Genomic DNA, 20636 nt, shown 5'->3' with positions numbered 1-20636 from the left:
TCGGTTGAAACCTGCCTGGCTGGTTAACAAGCGCTAAAGGTTTGGCTCTACCTGGCTGGTTAACTAGCAGTAAGGGTTGTGCCCTACCTGGCTGGTTAACTAGCGGTATGGGTTGGGCCCTACCTGGCTGGTTAACTAGCGGTATGGATGGGGCCTACCAGGTTAGTTAACTAGCGGTAAGGGTTGGGCCCTACCTGGCTGGTTAACTAGCGCTATGGGTTGGGCCCTACCTGGCTGGTTAACTAGCGGTATGGATTGTGGCCTACCTGGTTGGTTAACTAGCGCTAAAGGTTGGGCCCTACCTGGCTGATTAACTAGCGGTATCGATTGGGCCCTACCTGGCTGGTTAACTATAGCGCTAAAGGTTGGGTTGATATTTAAGATTTTTTGGGGAATATATTTGCAAAATTTTTTTAAAAACCTGATTTTGCTCTGTCATTATGGGGAATTGTGTGTAGATTGATGAAAATAAAATGTCATCAATTTTAGAATAAGGCTGTAACGTAACAAAATGTGGAAAAAGTCAAGGGGTCTGAATACTTTCCGAATGTACTGTATGTTTTATTTTACCTTTATTTAACCAGGCAAGTCAGCTAAGAACAAATTATTCTTTTCAATGACAGCCTAGGAACAGTGGGTTAACTGCCTGTTCAGGGGCAGAACGACAGATTTGTACCTTGTCAGCTCGGGGGTTTTGAACTTGCAAACTTCTGGTTACTAGTCCAACGCTCTAACCACTAGGCTACCCTGCCGCCCCAATGTGATCTCTGCAGGGAGGTGAACCCACAACCTTGCTTATACCAACAGAGACACATAGGATCATTATCTTTAAAAAAACATCCAGTGTTTTTTAGCGGGTACTGGAGATAAAAGAAAGCACTGCTCCCATGTGGTTTATTGATATGTTTTGACCGAAAACTCCATGGGGGCATAGATCCCAGTGTCTGGATTATTCTTTTACAATACTGACCTGGCTGTGTAGTACCTCATTCTCTTGCTGTTCTGTTGTGTCCAGTGCTATATAGTAGTGTCCGTTAGACCGCTCGTACTTCTTCTTGTACTTTACCTGAAAAGACAGAGAGCACAGGTGTGTCACACTGTGATCTGTTTCACCTGTCTTTGTGATTGTCTCCACCACCCTCCAGGTGTCTCCCATCTTCTGCATTATCCCCTGTGTAGTTATACCTGTGTTCTCTGTTTGTCTGTTGCCAGTTCGTCTTGCTTGTTAACTTCATTGGGGGCAGTATTTTCACGTCCGGATGAAAAGCGTGCCCAAAGTAAACTGCCTGTTTCTCAGGCCCAGAAGCTAGGATATACATATAATTGGTAGATTTAGATAGAAAACACTCTACAGTTTCTAAAACTGTTAAAATTATGTCTGTGAGTATAACAGAACCTATTTGGAAGGCGAAATCCCGAGGACAAACCATCCAGGATTCTTTTTTTGAGGTCACTGTGTTTTCAATTGGTTTTCTATGGGAAACTATATTTATGTATATTCCGTCTTAAATTGTATTGATTATTTATTGTGAGCGGACCAAGTAATTGGGCGTCACTCTAAAGCGGGAAGGTGGAATAAACGAGTCAGGAGTAGGTTTTCTTGATTGAACACAGTTCTCTATTGAGGGCATTTGGTCAACACAAACACTCCAACATAATCAATGAAAATCTTCTAAGGAAAAACATACATCTTCTTCTCCAGATGAAACAGGAACACAATAGGATTATCTTTAAACTACAACAAAAAGTCACGGGATTGTCACCGTCTTAGTGGTTCTTCCTGGATAGCTCCTCTCTCTCGGTGGCCATCTTCCAGAGATAGTTTCCCCCCCCCATCTCTGTTGGTTCCATTCTCTCTCTTATAGGGGAAGGAGAGTATGTCATTAGTACCGTCAGCTGTGCTTAATTGCCTCTGGTTACCTTGTCTCCCATGCCTTGTTGGGCTACTATCCATGAGCCCAGCCTGCCCTCTGGTGGTCCTTCCACATACCTTCCCCCCCCCAGGACCGAACCGGAGGGTCGGGCGCCAGACGCACCGTCTTGGTCGCGTCGGGACAGCGCGTCTGCATTCCCGTTCCTCGATCCGGCCCTGTGGATGACATGGAAAGAGAACGGTTGTAAAGACAAAAACCATCTGGCTATTCTGTTGTTATTGTTTCTCTTACCAGCCATCCACGTGAGGGGCGCATGGTCAGTAACTAATGCAAACCTCCGACCCAGTAGGTAGTACCGGAGATAATCGAGGGCCCACTTGATGGCTAAGGCCTCTTTCTCTACGGTCGCATACCTCTGTTCCCGATCGCTGAGCTTCCTACTAATGAAGAGAATCGGCTTCTCTGCTTCACCTTTACCCTGAGCTAGTACGGCCCCGAGCCCTGTATCCGAGGCGTCGACCTGCACAATGAACTCGTGAGAAGTCCGGAGCCTGTAGAACGGGATGAGAACACAGGCCATCTTTTAGCAATTGAAAGGCCTCTTCCGTCTCGTCTTTCCACTCTACCTGGTTGGGCAGGTGTTTCCTGATGAGGTTTGTGAGGGGGTTGGCAATGGTTGCATATCCCGGGATAAAACGGCGATAATATCCTGTTATCCCTAAGAAGGCCTGAACGTCTCACTTGGTCCGGGGTCGAGGCCAGTCACGAATTGCCCTGGTCTTCTCTGCCTGTGGGCGTATTTTCCCATTCCCCATGGTGTACCCCAGGTATTCCGCTTCGGACAGGCCCAGGCAGCATTTATTTGGATTGGCTGTCAACCCTGTGGCTTCCAAACTCACGAGCACCGCCCGTAATCGCAGGAGGTGACTATCCCAGTCCTCGCTGTGGATGACCACATCGTCTATGTACGCCGCTGCATACTCTTGATGGGGCCGTAGAATGGCATCCATGAGGCGTTGGAAAGTTGCAGCGGCACCGTGCAGTCCGAAGGGCATCCTCACATACTGGAAAAGCCCCTCTGGGGTGGCAAAGGCAGTCTTTGGGCGATCCTCCGGAGCCACCGGCACTTGCCAATATCCCTTTGTCAAATCCAGGGTAGTGATGAACTTGGCCTTTCCTAAGCGCTCCAAGAGTTCATCCACACGGGGCATGGGATACGCATACAATGTAGAGATGGCATTCACGCCCCTAAAGTCGTTGCAGAGTCTCATACTACCATCGGATTTGGGGACCAGGACTATGGGACTGGACCACTCACTCGTCGAGGGCTCGATCACGCCCATCCTCAACATCTCCCTCACCTCTTTCTTAGCGATGACTCGGCGAGCCTCAGGAATCCTGTAAGGGCGGATATGCACCTTCTTGCCGGGTTCAGTGTGGATATGGTGGAACAGGACATCTGTTTGTCCTGGGAATGGAGAGAATATTCGACCGAAGTTCATAATCAGCTTGTCTAGCTGTCTTGACTGCTCCGGTAGGAGAGTTTGGCCACGGCGCACCTGTGGTAGAGCCTCCTCTTTTCCTTTGCCCTCCAGGGCCATCAAAGCCACCTCCTCCTCTCGTCCATGGTACGTCTTCAGCAGGTTTATGTGATAGAGTTGGACCTTCTTCCTCCTGTCAGGTTGCTTGATGAGGTAATTGACCGGTGAGACCCTTTTCATTACCTCGTAGGGCCCCCTCCACTGCGCCAGCAAGCGATGTTCGGCCGTGGGCAGAAGCACCATCACTTTCTCTCCCACGGTGAACTCACGGGGGGTCGCGGACTTATCATAGGCCCGGCCTTGGGTTCTTTGGGCCTTCTCCATATGCTCCTTGACTATAGGGCCACACTGCTGACAGGCGGTCTCTCATCAGGGTAACGTGTTCTATTGTGGATCGAAAGGGGCATGGTTGGGTCTCCCAGGTCTCCTTGGCTAAGTCGAGGATTCCTCGACAGGGTCTGCCATAGAGCAATTCAAACGGAGAGAATCCAGTGGATGCCTGGGGTACTTCTCGCAGGGCAAACATTAAGTGTGGGAGAAGCATGTCCCAGTTTTTCCCGTCTCGGGACACCACTCTTCTCAACATGCTTTTAATCGTTTTGTTCAAGCGTTCACACAACCCGCCTGTTTGAGGGTGGAATATGCTTGTACGTATCTGTTGAACCTGATATAACCGACACAAGTCCTTCATCAACCGGGACATGAACGGGGTTCCCTGATCGGTTAAGATTGTTTTTGGGAGGCCCACACGAGAGAACATCATGAATAACTCCTTGGCAATTCCCTTTGACGACATGTTACGCAGGGGTATGGCCTCCGGGAACTTGGTAGCGTAATCTATAACCACTAGGATGTACTCGTGTCCTCTGGCGGATTTTGGGAGGGGTCCTACGAGGTCCATAGCTATGTGTTCAAAGGGAGTCTCTATGATGGGGAGAGGAATCAAAGGGTTACGTAGGTGTGGCCGTGGGGCTGTACGTTGACATTGATCACACGTCCTACAATACCTGGCCACATCCCGGGTGACCCTGGGCCAATAGAATCTCTGCATAATTCTGTCAATAGTCTTGTCTCGTGCCAGGTGTCCTCCTAGGACGTGGGAATGGGCTAACTGTAGAACTGTATCCCTGTATGGCCTAGGCACCATTAGTAATTCCTGGTTTTCCCCCCTTCGTCGTGCGACCCAGTATAAGAGACCCCGCCTGATTGCATAGTAAGGAAGAGGGGGCTCACCTGATCCGTCGACGTACCTCCCGTCGATCACCTTCACCTTCCTCATGGCCTCCCTTAGGTCTGGGTCTCTATGCTGCGAGGTGCCGAACTGTCCCTTTAATTCCTGGGGCAGGTCGACCTCGGTAGAGGGATGTGGAGGATGTTCCACATCCCCATCAGGGGTGACCGAGGAGAATCCCTTCCAGGTTCCCTCCTCGGATGGAGCTTCAAATATATCCCTTAGCGCCTGGTTGCTCCTTCCTTCCTGCGTTGTGTATAACCCTTCACATGTGTCTTCCTCAGTGGTTTCCTGGAATATCTGTCGTAAACGTTGGGTCGCTATTTCTTCCTCTGCTGCAGAGGACGAGGACACGGCTACGTCTCCTTGTAGGACTACTACCTCGGGCTTGGATTTTCTCTTCTTTCCTGTCCCCCTTCTTCCCGTGCATAACGTCATCTGCCGAAGCTCCTTATATAGGGGACAGTCTCTCCCGATCAATAATGGCACCTTCAGCTGGGGCACTTTCCCTGCCCTGACTGTACACCTTCCTTTTGGAGTGAGAATAGGCAGATTCACAGTGGGGTAATAGTGGGTGTCTCCATGGATACAGGATACGGCTACTTTGTCTGGTAGCAGTGTTGCGTTGGTCACCATCTGCTCCTCTACTAACGTAACCATACTTCCCGAGTCGAGAATAGCTACCACATCTTGTCCTTCGACTCGCACCGGAATCTCTGAGGCTGGGGCTATCTCTGCTAACCAACAGTGTTGATCCTGCCCCCTCAAAACGGGATGTGTGGGGGTAGGCAGTGATGACTCCGTGACCATGGGCTCATCCTTGCTAGGACATTGTGGGGCATAATGGTTGGGAGACTGACATTTATAACACCGACCCTGCTGTGTGGTGGCTGACTTCTCCCACCTCCGGGGGCTTGGACGTTTCGGTGGCGAGTCGTGGTACGGGATTGGAAGACTCCTTCTGTTCCTCTTTGTCACTTTTTAACAACTCCCCTGTAGACCGATATGTTTCCACCGCCTGGGCTATGTCGTCGGCTGACAACGGGTTGGCTTGCCCCACAACCCTTTTTAAGTCACTGGGTAATTCTCTCAATATCTTGTCCACTACGAGAGTCTCTATCACATGTCCTACTCCCTTTCCAGGTTCTAGCCACTGTTTCGTCAGTCGTATTAATGCGAAGATCTGGGCACGGACGGGTTGATCAGCTGTATAGGTCCATTGATGGAACTTTACAGCCCTATCTCTGGCAGTCAGCTGGTACCGGGACAGGATCTCGGTTTTTAGTCGCCCATAGTCCGCAGCTTCGCGGGAATCCAGGTCAAAATAGGCTTCCTGAGCCACCCCGGTCAAAAGAGGGGCTAATGCGCTCGCCCATTCTGTGGGCGGCCACTCTTCCAAGGTGGCCGTCCTTTCGAAGGTCATGAGGAAGGCCTCAATATCATCCTCCTTGGAGAGACGAGGTAAGATGGCGTGAGCAGCCGCTCTTGGCTTAACTCTAGGTTCTTCTCGTCGGCTCAGCTGTTGTTGCAGGAGTTCTATGGTTGTCTGCTGTGCCGTGATCAATTGTTGTAGTAGGGCGTTATCCATCGTTCTTGAATGGTTCCTCCGGGTCTACTGGAAGAATCTTGATTTACTCACTTATCCTTGTGTCACTCGTCCACCTAATGCCCGCATTCTCCACCAATGTGAGCGGACCAAGTAATTGGGCCTCACTCTAAAGCGGGAAGGTGGAATAAACGAGTCAGGAGTAGGTTTTCTTGATTGAACACAGTTCTCTATTGAGGGCATTTGGTCAACACAAACACTCCAACATAATCAATGAAAATCTTCTAAGGAAAAACATACATCTTCTTCTCCAGATGAAACAGGAACACAATAGGATTATCTTTAAACTACAACAAAAAGTCACGGGATTGTCACCGTCTTAGTGGTTCTTCCTGGATAGCTCCTCTCTCTCGGTGGCCATCTTCCAGAGATAGTTTCCCCCCCATCTCTGCTGGTTCCATTCTCTCTCTTATAGGGGAAGGAGAGTATGTCATTAGTACCGTCAGCTGTGCTTAATTGCCTCTGGTTACCTTGTCTCCCATGCCTTGTTGGGCTACTATCCATGAGCCCAGCCTGCCCTCTGGTGGTCCTTCCACATTATGTTTTAGGATATTTAAGGTTGGATTAGGAAAGTTGTTTGAAATGTTTGGACCAAGTTTACAGGTAACTTATTAGATACTTTGTAGTCATGTTGGGCGAGTTGGAACCGGTGTATTTCTGAATCAAACGTGCCAAATAAATGGATATAAAGAAGGAATTTATCAAACAAAAGGACCATTTGTGATGTTTCTTCTGTGCCAACAGAAGAAGATCTTCAAAGGTAAGGCATGAATTATATCGTTATTTCTGACTTTCGTGTCGCAACTCCCTGGTTGAAAATGGTTTGTTATGCATTTGTGCGCTGTCCTCAGATAATCGCATGTTTTGCTTTCGCCATAAAACCTTTTTGAAATCTCACATGGTGGCTGGATTAACAACAAGTTAAGCTTTATTTTGATGTATTGCACTTGTGATTTTATGAAAGTGAAAGTCCTGTCTCTGAGCCTGCCTGCCTGACCACTCTGCCTGCCCCTGACCCTGCCTGCCGTCCTGTACCTTTGCCCCACCTCCGGATTACCGACCTCTGCCTGACCCGACCCTGAGCCTGCCTGCCCATTCATCGCCATTTACCCATTGTTGTTGTTGTCTTAGCTGTTTACCTGTTGATGTCTTACCCATTGTTGTCTTAGCTCTCCCAATCAACACCTGTGATTGCTTTATGCCTCTCTCTAATGTCAATATGCCTTGTATACTGTTGTTTAGGGTAGCTCTCATTGTTTTATTTTACTGCAGAGCCCCTAGTCCCGCTCAACATACCTCAGATAGCTCCTTTGTCCATCCCCCCACTCATGCGGAGACCTCACTTAGCTTAACTGGCGCCTCCAGAGATGCAACCTCTCTCATCGTCACTCAATGTCTAGGTTTACCTCCACTGTACTCGCACCCTACCATACCCTTGTCTGTACATTATGCCCTGAATCTATCCTACCACGCCAGAAATCTGCTCCTTTTATTCTCTGTTCCCAATGCACTATACGACCAGTTCTTACAGCCTTTAGCTGTACCCTCATTCTACTCCTCCTCTGTTTCCCTGGTGATGTAGAGGTTAACCCAGGCCCTGTGTGTCCCCAGGCGCTCTCATTTGTTGACTTCTGTAACCGTAAAAGCCTTGGGATCATGCATGTTAACATCAGAAATAAGTCTCTCACTGTTGCCGCTTGTTATAGACGCCCCTCAGCTCCCAGCTGTGCCCTGGACACCATATGTGAATTGATTGCCCCCCATCTATCGTTAGAGTTCGTACTGTTAGGTGACCTAAACTGGGATATGCTTAACACCCCAGCCGTCCTACAATCTAAACTAGATGCCCTCTATCTCACACAAATGATCAAGGAACCTACCAGGTACAACCCCAAATCCGTAAACATGGGCACCCTCATAGATATCATCCTGACCAACTTTCCCTCTAAATACACCTCTGCTGTTTTCAACCAGCTCCGTCTTATCTCAGTTCACTGGTCACCATAGCAACACCCACCCGTAGCACGCACTCCAGCAGGTATATTTCACCGGTCACCCCCAAAGCAAATTCCTCCTTTGGCCCCCTTTCCTTCCAGTTCCCTGCTGCCATTGACTGGAACAAATTGCAAAAATCACTGAAGTTGGAGACTTCTATCTCCCTCATTAACTTTAAGCATCATCTGTCAGAGCAGCTTACCGATCGCTGCAGCTGTACACAGCCCATCTGTAAATAGCCCATCCAACTACCTACCTCATCCCCATATTTGTTTTTGTTTTTCTGCTCTTTTGCACATCAGTATCTCTACTTGTACATCCTCATCTGCACATCTATCACTCCAGTGTTAATTGCTAAATTGTAATTAATTCACCACTATGGCCTATTTATTGCCTTACTTCCTTACTTAATTTGCACACACTGTACACAGATTTTTCTATTGTGTTATTGACTGTACGTTTGTTTATCCCATGTGTAACTCTGTGTTGTTGTTTTTGTCGCACTGCTTTGCTTTATCTTGTCCGGGTTGCAGTTGTAAATGAGAACTTGTTCTCAACTGGCCTACCTGGTTAAATAAAGGTGAAATAAATAAAATTAAAAAAGTGGTGAGGGTGGTGCGGTAGAGAGGGTGGTGCGGTCTGCCCAACGTATCACCGGGTGCAAACTACCTGCCTTCAAGGACACCTACAGCATCAGATGTCATAGGAAGGCCAAAAAGATCATCAAGGACAACAACCACCTGAGCCACTACCTGTTCACCCCGCTACCATCCAGAAGGCCAGGTCAGTAAATGTGCATCAATGCTGGGACCGAGAGACTGAAAAACAGCTTCTATCTCAAGGCCATCAGACTGTTAAATAGCCATCAGTAGCACCTAAGAGGCTGCTGCCCTATATACACAGACTTTAAATCACTGGCCACTTAAATAACGGAACACTGGTCACTTTAATAATGTTTACATATTTTGCATTACTCATCTCATATGTATATACTGTATCCTATACTATTCTACCGTATCTTATTCCGCTCCGACATTGCTCGTCCAAATATTTCTAGATTCTTAATTCCATTCCTTTACTTTGGATTTGTGTATATTGTTGTGAAATTAGATATTACTGCACTGTTGGAGCTAGAAACACAAGCATTTCGCAACAACCACAATAACATCTGCTAAATACGTGTATGTGACCAATACAATTTGATTGATTTGAAACAGAGAAGAGGTAAACATTAGGTTGCTCTGCAGCTTGGTAGCGTGTAGCGCATACTCCAGGTGCAGAAGGTTGGGCAGGTCCATGGATGCCTCAATCACCTGGTTCTGATTAGCCTTAGACTTCACCTACAGATAACGAACAAACCCAGAAAGAAACCTCTGATAAATGAGTGTTGTCCTTCACATGTGGTGGGTTGCAAGAAAAGGAGGAGGAAGCAAGGTGAGGATTCTATGAGATAAAAAATACGGCATTTACCTCACTCATCCCACAGTGGTACAACACGTTTGGGGTCGACTCCCGTTTCAATTCATGTCAATTAAAAATGGTCCTTTGTTGTTACTGTGGATATCTTCAACTCAATAAGTTCAATGTCAATCCACCTCCTGAATTGACTGAACAAAAATGTGGAATTGACCCCAACCCTGGTGAATACACTGGCGATTTGTTCTCAAGTCCTAAGACGTCTGACGTGCTTCTCATCCAAAAGGACCCCGCTTCAACTCTTTCTAGTTTACACCAAACCCTCAATTTGCCTTTAAAAGGTTCCCATGGTAACTGCTAACGCAGCAGCCTGAATTTTTAGCTAAGTGCACGTTGAGAGAAATAAAACAGAGGAAGCTCAATGGAACAAACCCCAGAGACAGGAGAGGAGCTGAGGGGGTGTAGCATTTACAGGTTGTTTTGTAGGGACATTGTAGGAGGGTGCACTGTAATACCCCACTACTGAGCCAAGCAGAGCTGAGCTGTGGCTATGGCCACTTTCAGCGGCCAAAACGTTGTTGAACGCTGCAGATAGAAAGGCCACAAATAGAATGATGTGATTCCTTATTCTACATGATTGTTCTACATAGCATACTTCTTTCTCAACACATCCTGCTGAACCCATCCACCATAATGGAGAACTGTGTTAGAAAGGACAATGTGGGGAACAAATCGGAGCCAGCACATTACAGTTTGGGTCCGTGCGATAGTGTGAAAAGGGAATAAGTGCATGTGACTGGGGTGGGGATGGACAGGACATGTTGGAGACCCACCTGGCTGGAGAGGCCAGCCTGTGTGTGTTAGAAGGACACATTCGCTAGTGGTTGTACTGGGGATTCTGACCCTTAAACTCCCTCTCAAATGTATCATTGTACTGCAGCTGGTATGTGTTATGAGTGTGTGTGTGTGCATGTGTGTGTGAGAGAGAAAGAGCAAGAGTGTGTAAGAGAGAAAGAGAGATATGTGAGTATGCACAGGGTCAGTAGAAATGATTAGATAGACACCCACATAAGGTAATCAAAGTCAAGGCCATTACTTCTTCCCCTGCCTCACCTTTCCCCTCAGCAAAATGCAAATGAATTACTTAAAAATCATACAATGTGATTTTCTGGATTTTTGTTTTAGATTCCGTCTCTCACAGTTAAAGTGTACCTATGATAAAAATCACAGACCTCTACATTCTTTGTAAGTAGGAAAACCTGCAAAATCGGCAGTGTATCAAATACTTGTTCTCCCCACTGTATATCTATCCTACCCTGCCTTTCTAAGGTCTTCGAAAGCAAAGTTAACAAACAGATTACCAACCATTTCGAATCCCACCGTACCTTCTCCGCTATGCAATCTGGTTTCAGAGCTGGTCATGGGTGTACCTCAGCCACGCTCAAGGTCCAAAATGATATCATAACCGCCATCGATAAGAGACATTACTGTGCAGCCATATTCATCGACCTGGCAAAGGCTTTCGACTCTTGTCAATCACCGTATTCTTATCGGCAGACTCAACAGCCTTAGTTTCTTTAATGACTGCCTCGCCTGGTTCACCAACTACTTCTCTGATAGAGTTCAGTGTGTCAAATCGGAGGGCCTGTTGTCCGGACCTCTGGCAGTCTCTATGGGGGTGCCACAGGGTTCAATTCTAGGGCCGACTCTCTTCTCTGTATACATCAATGATGTCGCTCTTGCTGCTGGTGATTCTCTGAATCTACCTCTACGCAGACGACACCATTCTGTATACTTCTGGCCCTTCGTTGGACACTGTGTTAACTAACCTCCAGACGAGCTTCAATGCCATACAACTCTCCTTCCGTGGCCTCCAACTGCTCTTAAATGCTAGTAAAACTAAATGCATGCTCTTCAAACGATCACTGCCCGCACCTGCCCGCCCTTCCAGCATCACCACTCTGGACGGCTCTGACTTAGAATATGTGGATAACTACAAATACCTAGGTGTCTGGTTAGACTGTAAACTCTCCTTCCAGGCTCACATAAAGCATCTCCAATCCAAAATTAAATCTAGAATCGGCATCCTATTTCGCAACAAAGCATACTTCACTCATCCCGCCAAACATACCCTCGTAAAACTGACCATCCTACCAATCCTCGACTTCGGCGATGTCATTTATAAAATAGCCTCTAACACTCTGCTCGGCAAATTGGATGCAGTCTATTACAGTGCCATCCGTTTTGTCACCAAAGCCCGATATACTACCCACCACTGCGACCTGTACACTCTCATTGGCTGGCCCTCGCTTCACTCTCGTCACCAAACCCACTGGCTCCAGGTCATCTACAAGACTCTGCTAGGTAAAGCCCCGCCTTATCTCAGCTCACTGGTCACCATAGCAGCGCCCATTCGTAGCACGCGCTCCAGCAGGTAATATCACTGGTCATCCCCAAAGCCAATTTATCATTTGGCTGCCTTTCCTTACAGTTCTCTACTGCCAATGACTGGAACGAAATGCAAAAATTTCTGAAGCTGGAGACTCACATCTCCCTCACTAGCTTTAAGCACCAGCTGTCAGAGCAGCTCACAGATCACTGCACCTGTACATAGCCAATCTGTAAACAGCCTATCCAACTACCTCATCCACATACTGTATTTATTTATTTATTTTGCTCCTTTGCACCCCAGTATCTCTACTTGCACATTCATCTTCTGCACATCTATCATTTCAGTGTTTAATTGCTATATTGTAATTACTTCGCCACCATGGCCTAGTTATTGCCTTAACTCACTTATCTTACCTCATTTGCACTCACTGTATATAGACTTTTTGTTTTCTTTTTTTCTCCTGTATTATTGACTGTATGTTTTGTTTATTCCATGTGGAACTGTGTTGTTGTATGTGTTGAACTGCTATGCTTAACTTGGCCAGGTCGCAGTTGCAAATGAGAACTTGTTCTCAACTAGCCTACCTAGTTAAATAATATATATATATATTTTTTTTAAATCTCCTTTTCATTAACAGTGACTAAAGGGGAAGGCCAGAACAGTATCGAGATGCATGGTCTTGTCCCAATACTCGTAAATCATCTCCTACCATTGTCTCCTTTCCTCATTTAATTTCCTTAATGGTTGGAGACAAGCTAATTCTCCAGTCAATGGTACAATACCTGGTTTTAAAAAGACAACAGTAGTTGACATCTTACCTGGCTAGTGAGTTTGGAAGCCACATTGGCATGCTCGATATCAAACCTTCCCAGGACATCATTGTAGATGTAATGCTTAGTTTTACTCCTATAGGCCACCTGTGAAACAGAGAAACAAGATAAGCAAAGGTATACAGGCACACACATGCATGCACGCAGGCACTCAGACACATACAGAGATCAACAACAGACCACACAATCAAAACATGACCCCAATATATGAAAAGGCTAACTTCGCTCTATTCTCTGCTACATACTGTTATGTACATGGGCCTCCCTCTAAATGATGCAGATTGTGTGTGTGTGTGTGTGAGAGAGAGAGAGAGAGCACAGCTGGGGACTGGGACTGTTGTTGTAGTGGTGGTGTTGAATGTTTTATGAATGTTACTACCCACACACACCCTCTCCTTCACACCACCAGCAAAGTTGTCTGTCCCACTGTAAACTAACTACCACTTTGAAGGCTTAATGAAGCCTTCATAAACCCTTTATAATGCCTATATACAGTGAAGGAAAAAAAGTATTTGATCCCCTGCTGATTTTGTATGTTTGCCCACTGACAAAGAAATGATCAGTCTATAATTTTAATGGTAGGTTTATTTGAACAGTGAGAGACAGAATAACAACAACAAAAAATCCAGAAAAACGCATGTCAAAAATGTTAGAAATTGATTTGCATTTTAATGAGGGAAATAAGTATTTGACCCCTCTCAATCAGAAAGATTTCTGGCTCCCAGGTGTCTTTTATACAGGTAACAAGCTGAGATTAGGAGCACACTCTTAAAGGGAGTGCTCCTAATCTCAGTTTGTTACCTGTATAAAAGACACCTGTCCACAAAAGCAATCAATCAATCAGATTCCAAACTCTCCACCATGGCCAAGACCAAAGAGCTCTCCAAGGATGTCAGGGACAAGATTGTAGACCTACACAAGGCTGGAATGGACTACAAGACCATCGCCAAGCAGCTTGGTGACCAGTGACAACAGTTGGTGCGATTATTCGCAAATGGAAGAAACACAAAGAACTGTCAATCTCCCTCGGCCTGGGGCTCCATGCAAGATCTCACCTCGTGGAGTTGCAATGATCATGAGAACGGTGAGGCATCATCCCAGAACTACATGGGAGGATCTTGTCAATGAACTCAAGGCAGCTGGGACCATAGTCACCAAGAAAAATTGGTAACACACTGCGCCGTGAAGGACTGAAATCCTGCAGCGCCCGCAAGGTCCCCCTGCTCAAGAAAGCACATATACATGCACGTCTGAAGTTTGCCAATGACCATCTGAATGATTCAGAGGACAACTGGGTGAAAGTGTTGTGGTCAGATGACACCAAAATGGAGCTCTTTGGCATTAACTCAACTCGCCGTGTTTGGAGGAGGAGGAATGCTGCCTATGACCCCAAGAACACCATCCCCACTGTCAAACATGGAGGTGGAAACATTATGCTTTGGGGGGAGGTTTCAGCTAAGGGGACAGTACAACTTCACCGCATCAAAGGGACGATGGACGGGGCCATGTACCGTCAAATCTTGGGTGAGAACCTCCTTCCTTCAGCCAGGGCATTGAAAATGGGTCGTGGATGGGTATTCCAGCATGACAATGACTCAAAACACACGACCAAGGCAACAAAGGAGTGGCTCAAGAAGAAGCACAGATCCTGGAGTGGCCTAGCCAGTCTCCAGACCTTAGTCCCATAGAAAACCTGTGGAGGGAGCTGAAGGTTCGAGTTGCCAAAAGTCAGCCTCGAAACCTTAGTGACTTGGAGAAGAGCTGCAAAGAGGAGTGAGAAAAATCCCTCCTGAGATGTGTGCAAACCTGGTGGCCAACTACAAGAAACTTCTGACCTTTGTGATTGCCAACAAGGGTTTTGCCACCAAGTACTAAGTCATGTTTTGCAGAGGGGTCAAATACTTATTTCCCTCATTAAAATGCAAATAAATGTATAAAATTTTTGACATGCTTTTTTCTGGATTTTGTTGTTGTTATTCTGTCTCTCACTCTTCAAATAAACCTACCATTAAAATTATAGACTGATAATTTCTTTGTCAGTGGGCAAACGTACAAAATCAGCAGGGGATCAAATACTTTTTTCCCTCACTGTAGATGCTACAGAAATGATTAACAAGCAAATACCTGTCGTGTCTTTGGCTATGCCGGATTAAGTGATATGACATGCTATTCTTTAAAATAATTTATCCATAATTAATATTACCTGATTGAGCTAATAATGTAAATGTAATTAACTAGAGAGTCGGGGCACCACAAAATAATATTTATAGAGCTGTTATCTTCCGAATAAACTCTTAAAGACCTAGTAATATTTTACATCAATAGCAGTCAATATTAATCGTCACCTTAATTCAGTCTCATCTGAAAGTTGTAAATTCTTGGTTATCTTCACGAACCCTGGCTAACAAGTTGAATCAGCAATGCAAAATTGTGTTTAATTATTTCTTCACTAAATACCTAACTAATCACACAGAATTACACATACACATAATTAATCATAACTTGATTACAAATTACGTCATAAAGGAAAACGTCCCTAGCAGATATGACAGCTTGTTACACAAAAAGGGTCTGGGTTTGAGTGAAGGAGCGGGAAGACTGAGAACCAAAGGAAGAAGCTGTGCTATCGTAAATACAATATTTTATGCACTCTAAATTACCGCCCATTTGGAAAAGGAAAATGCAATAAATATTTACTCTGAGCTGCGCTTCGGTAGGTTGGTGGTAGATGGAAGGCCATGTTGCCAAACCGAGTCCTTTGAAGAATGTCTCTGGTTGTCCATTGGATACATTGTAGTAACGTTATTGTGTGATAGACGGGATACTCTATCTGTTCCTTCCTAACCCTCGTTTGCAGCTGCTGTTGCTAACTCAACGGCCAGGAGGTATCACTTCTGTAGTGAATAAAAGTTAAAAGTTACCATACCATTCGCAACCAAAGCTCACGCTGATGTTAGCTTCGTTCTGTAGTTATTATCTGAACCATTCTGACATCGGACCGTCGTCCTCACATCCTCGGAACAGGAGGTTATATTGTCGTCAAAGCTTTATATAGGAAGGGAGAAAAGGGGTGTGTTTCATAGTTTACAACCTATGTCTCTTCACGTGGGCGGGCCACTGAGTCGGACCTAATTCATATTCGAACATTTAAATTGAACAACAATTCCATGTGAATCCGATAACTCTGATGTGTAGACTTTCCACTGTAGAGTTTATGTCATCTTATTATTGATGAGAATGTCTCAGAAGACAACCGAACTGACATCATATTCATTAAGTACCACCGCTTATGTTCAATTGGTCGGATTACCAGAACATAGTTAATTTCCCCCCACCTTCTGACGTTCCCAGAATCTCCATGTTAACCAAGGTGTTTGCAAATGTAACATCAGTAGGGTAGAGAGAGGAAAAGGGGGGGAAGAGGTATTTATGACTGTCATAGACCTACCCCCAACGTCATGACCTACCTTATGCTATATAAAGGGTGCTGAAAAGGTTGAAACATAACATGTAAGGATGGTTTCAGGGAGTTGTGCGTACAAGCAGATGGACAGTTCCTGCGTGTCACTTTTGTAATTTTGCTAAAGTTTTGCAAAACTCCCCACAAAATTAAGTGTTTTTTCAATATGAAAATCAAGATGAGTGAATTCAAAGAGACAAATTATTCCTATAGTAACATATTCTAAATTAATAACTACACACCAGTGGAGGCTGCTGAGGGGAGGACGGCTCATAATAATGGCTGGAACGGAGCAAATCGAATGGCATCAAACACATGGAAACCATGTTTAATGTATTTGATACCCTTCCACCATTCTGCTCCAGTCATTACCTCAAGCCCTTCCTCCCTAGTTAAGGTGCCACCAACGTCCTTGAAAATAAAAGAGAGCCGCACACTCTAGGAGCTCAGATGCAAAAATGTAATTACCAACATTTCGACAGTCAAGCTGTCTTCACCAAGGTATAATCACAAACACTGTGGGATGACTCGTTTATGTAGTGTCAAAAGACACAGGTGTCTGTAATCATGGCCAAGAGTGGCCTAATATCATTGGTTAATTATCAAATATTAAAATGGCATACAAAGAACAGCATACAAACAACAAATGGATAGCATACGATCCTAAATTCCTTTTAGACTACACAAGCTTACAAACAATTACAATGGCAAAGTCACAATAATCACAAGAATGGCTTCAGATCAAAGTCCACGTTGAAACCGAAGGGAGCAAGGGTCTTTAAGTTAAAGATCCAGGCAGCCTCTCGTTTTAACAATAAATTATCAAGGTCACCCCCTCTCCTAGGGAGGGTGACATGTTCGATGCCAATATAACGCAGAGACGAAATCGAGTGGCCTGCCTCCAAGAAGTGCGCTGCAACTGGGTGAGTAAAGTTTTTACACCTAATGGTTCTACGATGCTCTGAGATACACTTTTAATTCGCGCGCTGTTTTACCCACATAATTTTTTTACCACAAGGACAAGTTATAAGATAAATAACTGCCTTAGTGGAGCACTTAATAACACCTTTGATTGGGATCGATTTCCCTGTTTGTGGGTGTTTGAAGGATCTACATTTATAAGTGCCATTGCATTGAGCACAGCCATTACATTTGTAATTTCCATCCAATAGAGGCGCAAATAGACGTTGTTCAGGAATATCTTGGGGTGGTAAATCAGAGTGTACCAATTAGTCTCTGAGATTTCTGCCCCACGAGAATACAACCAAGGGAAGGGGTGAAAACACATCACCGAGACTATCATTGGATTTTAGAATGTGCCAATGTTTGTGAACAATTCCCTTCATTTGTTCAGAACGCTTTGAATAGCTGGTAGTTAGAACACAAGAATGTCTTTTTGCGAGACTGACCTTGAAAAAGGTCATTTCTCGTTTTGTTTTTAAATTTCACAATGGCAATATTAATCTGATAATTTTTGTAGCCCCTCTCCCTGAGCTTTCTTTGCGTCTCAGCCATATTTCTGTCGAAATCTGATTGTTTTTTTATTCGTTTTTTTATTCGACAGAATTGGCTGTAGGGCAAACTATTTTTCAAGGGAAGTGGATGACAACTATCAGCCCTCAACAAACTGTTACGATCAGTAGGCTTCCTGTAAAGATCAGTGTATAGAACATTATTTGTTATTTGGTAACATTATTATTATTTATTATAATTATTATTATAATTATTATAATTATTTATAATTAATTAATTATTATAATTATTATAATAATAATTATTATTATTTGGTAACATTTCCTTTAAATTGCTTAACTTGGGTCAAACGTTTCATGTAGCCTTCCACAAGCTTCCCACAATAAGTTGGGTGAATTTTGGCCCACTCCTCCTGACAGAGCTGGTGTAACTGAGTCAGGTTTGTAGGCCTCCTTGCTTGCACATGCTTTTTCAGTCCTGCCCACAAATGTTGTATAGGATTGAGGTCAGGGCTTTGTGATGGCCACTCCAATACCTTGACGTTGGTGTCCTTAAGCCATTTTGCCACAACTTTGGAAGTATGCTTGGGGTCAATGTCCATTTGGAAGACCCATTTGCGACTTCCTTACTCATGTCTTGAGATGTTGCTTCAATATTACCACATAATTTTTAATCAGCATGATGTCCTCTATTTTGTGAAGTGCACCAGTCCCTCCTGCAGCAAAGCACCCCCACGACATGATGCTGCCACCCCCGTGCTTCAAGGTTGCGATGGTGTTCTTCGGCTTGCAAGCCTCCCCCTTTTCCCTCCAAACATAACGATGGTCATTATGGCCAAACAGTTCTATTTTTGTTTCATCAGACCAGAGGATATTTCTCCAAAAAGTACAATCTTAGTCCCCATGTGCAGTTGCAAACCATAGTCCGGCTTTTTTATGGAGGTTTTGGAGCAGTGGCTTCTTCCTTGCTGAGCGGCCTTTCAGGTTATGTTGATATAGGACTCCTTTTACTGGATATATATACTTTTGTACCTGTTTCCTCCAGTATCTTCACAAGGTTCTTTGCTGTTGTTCTGGGATTGATTTGCACTTTTCGCACTAAAGTACGTTCATCTCTAGGAGACAGAACGCGTCTCCTTCCTGAGCGGTATGACGGCTGTGTGGTCCCATGGTGTTTATACTTGCGTACTATTGTTTGTACAGATAAACGTGGTACCTTCAGGCGTTTGGAAATTGCTCCCAAGGATGAACCAGACTTGTGGAAGTCTACAATTGATTTTCCCGTGATGTGAAGAAAAGAGGCACTGAGTTTGAAGGTAGGCCTTGAAATATATCCACAGGTACACATCCAATTGACACAAATGATGTCAATTAGCCTATCAGAAGCTTCTAAGGCCATGCCATAATTTTCCAAGCTGTTTAAAAGCACAGTCAACTTAGTGACCCACTGGAATTGTGATACAGTGAATAATAAGAGAAATAATCTGTCTGTAAACAATTGTTGGAAAAATTACTTGTGTCATGCACAAAGTAGACGTCGTAACCGACTTGCCAAAACTATAGTTTGATAACAAGACATTTGTGGAGTGGTTGAAAAACGAATTTTAATGACTCCAACCTAAGTGTATGTAAACTTCCGACTTAAAAAACTGTATATGTTATGGTAAATGTGTAAAAAATAAACTCATTGAGAGAAGCCTCTTTGGCGTGCTGGGTAAGGTGGCATAGAGAGCACAGGTTGGTGGCACCTTAATTTGGGAAGACGGGCTCGTGGTAATGGCTGGAATGATATCAAACACATGGGTTAATGCCACTCCATTAGCTCCGTTCCAGCCATTATTATGAGCCGTCCTCCCCTCAGCAGCCTCCACTTGTAGAGAGAGTCTCGCTTCTCTACTGCCTCCTTATACTTTTTCTAAAACACAAAGTTAAGTTTGTTTTGTTTCCAAGGTCTGCTACATCGTGACATTTTCCCTGAAAATATCCCATTCAAATCTTGAAAACGTTGGTTGGTACATTGGTACATGGTACATTTTACGTAGACCATCCGTCATGAGCTACATAACATTGTCACAAGCACGACACAATAGATGTTATTAACAGTCATGACAGTTGATGTCTGCTTATGAAAACTGACATTACACTGACCTACATTAGTTTGCTAATGATAGTTGAGAATAAACACTTGTGGAAAGAGTATTTTTCCCGTCTTCTTAATACTTGTTCTGATGGACGTTAAAAAAAAGACATTACACCTATACCTTTAGGTGATGTAATCACATGATGATATGGATTGCATTGGTGAAGATAAGCCTATTGTGTCAGGAAGTTGAGAATACAGCGAGGTTTAAATCTTATTTTTGCATCCCTCTTTATACTTATTCTGAAAACAGAACAAAAGAAAACTAGTGTGTCCAAAATGTTAAGCAGTACTGAATCTTGTAAAATCATATCATCAGCCAAAATAAGACATGATGCAAAAAAGCCCTGGTAGCATGTAAAGTACAGGGCCTTCAGAAAGTATTCAGACCCCTTGACTTTCACATTTTGTTAGGTTACAGCCTTGTTCTAAAATGTATTAAATTGTTTTACACACACAACTCCATAATGACAAAGCAAATGTAATTTATAAAAATATGAAAACTGGGGGGGGGGGAAATCTCATTTACATTCAGACCCTTAACTCAGTACTTTGCTGAAGCACCTCTGGCAGCGATTACAGACTCAAGTATTCTTGGGTATGATACTACAAGCTTGGCACACCTGTTTTTGGGGAGTTTCTCACATTCTTCTTTGCAGATCCTTTCAAGCTCTGTCAG

General features: G+C 44.5%; 1 protein-coding gene and 1 long non-coding RNA gene across 5 annotated transcripts in view; both read right to left on the bottom strand.

Moving 5' to 3' along the window:
* The window catches only part of LOC112215362 (LIM zinc-binding domain-containing Nebulette-like), an 82306-nt gene that overhangs the window by 8868 nt on the left and 52802 nt on the right, over nucleotides 1-20636 (bottom strand). The window lies entirely within an intron of this gene.
* LOC112215364 overlaps nucleotides 1-20636 on the bottom strand; it is a 43062-nt gene that overhangs the window by 5128 nt on the left and 17298 nt on the right. For all 4 annotated transcript variants that reach the window (XR_002948215.2, XR_006079027.1, XR_002948216.2 and 1 more), the window contains one exon: nucleotides 971-1066. This is a non-coding gene — a long non-coding RNA (uncharacterized LOC112215364). The remainder of the gene's footprint in view (nucleotides 1-970; nucleotides 1067-20636) is intronic.

The sequence above is a fragment of the Oncorhynchus tshawytscha genome, linkage group LG16 (genome assembly GCF_018296145.1).
Source record: "Oncorhynchus tshawytscha isolate Ot180627B linkage group LG16, Otsh_v2.0, whole genome shotgun sequence".
NCBI lineage: Eukaryota > Metazoa > Chordata > Actinopteri > Salmoniformes > Salmonidae > Oncorhynchus > Oncorhynchus tshawytscha.
The sequence above is the reverse complement of the archived record's forward strand: the minus strand, read 5'-3'. Positions and strand labels throughout refer to the sequence as shown.